General features: G+C 31.8%; 1 long non-coding RNA gene across 1 annotated transcript in view; it reads right to left on the bottom strand.

Moving 5' to 3' along the window:
- Window positions 1–938, bottom strand: part of LOC116552144 — a 12040-nt gene extending 11102 nt beyond the window's left edge. Inside the window, exon 1 of the long non-coding RNA XR_004269240.1 lies at window positions 856–938. This is a non-coding gene — a long non-coding RNA (uncharacterized LOC116552144). The remainder of the gene's footprint in view (window positions 1–855) is intronic.
- Between the last annotated feature and the right edge of the window lie 2968 nt (window positions 939–3906).

The raw sequence follows: 3906 nt of genomic DNA, 5'->3' as shown, positions 1-3906 counted from the left end.
GAGTTTATCTCTGGGCATTCTATTTTGTTCCATTTGTCTTTCTATCTGCTTTTATTTCAGTATCATACTCTTTTGATTATTGCAGTTTTGCAATATAATTTTAAATCAGAAAGTTTAATATCTTCTGTTTTGTTCTTGCTCCAGATTGCTTCAGCTATTTGGAGTTTTTGTGGGTTCATATGAATTTCAGAAGTTTTTCTATTTCTATAAAAAATGCCATTCATATAGACATTTTGACAATATTAACGTTTCCAAACCATGAACATGAGATATCTTTTCACTTATTTGCATTGTTTTCAATTTTATTCACCAGTGTATCATAGTTTCAAGGGTAGACATCTTTTACCTCCTTGGTTAAATGCAATTCAATGTGTTTTATTCCCATTAATGCTATTGTTAACAAGATGGTTTTCTTAATTTATTTTATGGAAGTTTTGTTATTTGTGTAGATAAATACAATTAGCTTTTGTATGTTGATTTAGTATCCTGAAACTTTACTGAATGTATTTATTAGTTCTAACAGGTTTTTCAGCACAGGAGAGGAGGAATCTTTAGGGTTTTCTATAGACAAGATTATGTCATCTGCAAACAGATAATTTTACTTTTTTTATATGGATGACTTTTTTCTTGACTAATTGCTCTGTCTAAGGTTTCTAGTACCATGTTGAATAGAAGTTGTTAAAGTGGGCATTTTTGTCTAGTTTCTGATATTAGAGGAAAATCTTTGCTTTCATTTGGATATGATGTTAGCTATAGGTTTGCTATATATAGCCTTTATTATACTGAGGTATGTTAAGAATGAATTTTTATCATTAAAGGATGGTAAATTTTACCAACTGCCTTTTCTGTATATACTGACATGATCATATGATTTTAGTCCTTCATTCTGTTAATGCGATGTATCACCTTTATTAATTTATATATGTTGAAACATCCTTGTATCCCAGGGATAAATCTCACGGGGTGATGGAGAATTATCTTTTTAATGTGCTGTTAAATATGGCTTGTATCCCAGGGATAAATCTCACTGGATGATGGAGAATTATCTTTTTAATGTGCTGTTAAGTTTTTGGTTGAGGAATTTTGCACCTATATAAACAACAGCTATTGGCTGTAATTTTTTTCTTACAGTATTTTTGTCTGGCTTTTGTAGCAGGGTAGTGTTGACCTCATAAAATGAGTTTGGAAGTGTTATCTCCTCTTTCATTTTTTCTAAGAATTTAAGAATAATTGGTATTAATTCTTATTTAAATGTTTAGTAAAATTCATCAGTGAAGTCATCAGGTACTGAGTTTTTCTTTATTGAGAGATTTTTATTTATCGATTTACTTCCTTGCTTATTATTAGTCTGCATGTTTTCTGTTTCTTGATTCAATTTTGGTAGGCTATATATTTTTATTTATTTATGTCTTTTAGGTTATCCACTTTTTCAGTTTCTAATTACTCATAGTCATCTCTGATGCCCTTTTGTATTTCTGCATTTTTTGTTGTAGCATCTCCTCTTTTATTTCTGATTTTTTTTGTCTTCTTTTTTTCTCTTAGTCTAAGATTTGCACTTTTGTTTACCTTCTTGATTTGCAAATATTACTTCCATTGATTTTTTTATTGCTTTTCTAGTCTTTATTTCACTTATTTCTGCATTAATCTTTTCTATTTCTTTCCTTTTGCTAACTTTGAGTTTAGTTTGTTTTTGTCTTTCTAGTTTATTTAAGTAAAATGTTAAGTTGTTTGAGATCTTTGGGCTTTTTTCTGTTTATATAAGTAATTATTGCCAAAATGACCCTTATAACTGCTTTTGCCATATTTCATAAGTTTTGATATACTGTGTTTCTATTTTAATTTGTCTTAAGACATTTTTATTTTCTTTATAATTTTTTGACCCATTGAATATTCAGGAATATGTTGTTTAATTTCCACATATTTATAAATTTTTCAAATTTCCTCCTGTTATTTATTGCTAGTTTCATAGTATTGTAGCCAGAAAAGATACTTGATATGACTTCAATCTTAAACTTGTTAAGACTTGTCATGTGAAATGTTCTATGTATTCTTGAGAAAAATATGCAACCACTGCTGTGTAGAATATTCTGTGTATGTTCATTATTTTCATTTGATCTAAAGTGTAGTTTGTGTCCAGCTGGGCACAGTGGCTCACACCTGTAATCCCAGCATGTTGGGAGGCTGAGGCAGGCAGATCATCTGAGGTCAGGAGTTCAAGACCAACCTGGCCAACATGGTGAAACTCCATCTCTACTAAAAATACAAAATTTTCCAGGCATGGTGGTGTGTGCCTGTAATCCCAACTGCTTGGGAAGCTGAGGTGGGAAATCACTTGAATCTGGGAGGCAGAGGTTGCAGTGAGGAGAGATTGTGCCATTGCACTCTAGCCTGGGCAAAAGGAACAAAGCTATGTCTCAATAACAATAATAATAATAATAAAGTAATAAATTAACTAATTAAGTATAGTTTGTGTCCAATGTTTCCTTACTGATTTTCAGTCATGAAGATATATATATATATCCATTGTTAAAAGTGAGTTGTTGAAGTCATATTATCATTTTATTGCTGTTTATCTCATTAGATCATTTAATAATTACTTTATATATTTAGGTGCTCCAATGTTGGTACATATATACTTATAATTGTTATATTCCCTTGGTCAATTGACTCCCTTATCATTGTTCAATGACCTTCTTTATCTCTTATTACACTTTTTGCCTGAAAATCTTTCTTTGATAAAAATACAGCTACTTCTTTTCTCCTTGGGTTTTCATTTGTATGGAATATTCTTGACTTCTGGTCTGTGTATGTTCTTAAAGCTGAAGTGACTTTCTTGTAGGTGTCATACACATGGCCCTTGTTTTTCTTTCTTTCTTTCTTTCTTTCTTTCTTTCTTTCTTTCTTTCTTTCTTTCTTCTTTCTTTCTTTCTTTCTCTCTTTCTTTCTTTATTTTCTTTCTTAGATGGAGTCTCACTCTTGCACTCTTGTCCCCAATCTGGAGTGCAGTGGCACAATCTTGGCTCACTGCAACCTCTGCCCTGCTAGTGCAAGCGATTCTCCTACTTCAGTCTCCCAAGTAGGTGGGATTATGGGCATATGCCACTACACCTGGCTAATTTTTGTATTTTTAGTAGAGAAGGGGTTTCACCATGTTGACCAGGCTGGCCTTGAGCTCCTGACCTTAGGTGATCCACCTGCCTCAGCCTCCAGAAGTGCTGTGATTATAGGCATATGCCACCATGCCCAGCCTGTTTTTTTCTTTTATCCATTTCCTCACTCTGTGTCTTTGGTTGGAGAATGTAATTGATCTACATTTAAAGAAATTATTGGTAGGTAGAGAATTGATATGACCATTTTGTTATTCATTGCTGGCCATTTTGGAGATCCTTTGTTATTTTCTTCTTTTGTTGCTGACTTCCTTTGTGATCTGATAACTTTAGGTATGTATGCTTTGATTCCTTTCTTTTCATATTTCATATGTCTACTACAGGTTTTTGCTTCATGGTTACCATAAGGTCTGCATAAAACGCCTTATAGTTATAACAGTCTATTTTAAGCTGATAACAACTTAATTTTTATCAACTACAAATCTCTATACTTTTATCCCTCATGCCCATTTTATGATTTTGAAGCCACAATTTGTACATTTTTATATTGTATATACATAACAGATTAGATTCATAGTTATTTTTTACACTTTGTCCTTTACCTCTATACTAGAATTATAAGTGATTTGTACACCACTATTATAGTAGGAATATTCTGAATTTAACTACAAACTTACCAGTGAGTTTAATGCTTTCATATAATTTTATGTTACTAATTAGTATCCTTTTATGTTAACTTGAAGAATTCCCTTTGGTATTTCTTGTAAGCTAGCTATAGTGATGATGAGCTTTCTACGCT

The sequence above is a fragment of the Sapajus apella genome, unplaced genomic scaffold (assembly GCF_009761245.1).
Source record: "Sapajus apella isolate SASKATOON/1434 unplaced genomic scaffold, GSC_monkey_1.0 scaffold11, whole genome shotgun sequence".
NCBI classification, from domain to species: Eukaryota; Metazoa; Chordata; class Mammalia; order Primates; family Cebidae; genus Sapajus; species Sapajus apella.
The sequence above is the reverse complement of the archived record's forward strand: the minus strand, read 5'-3'. Positions and strand labels throughout refer to the sequence as shown.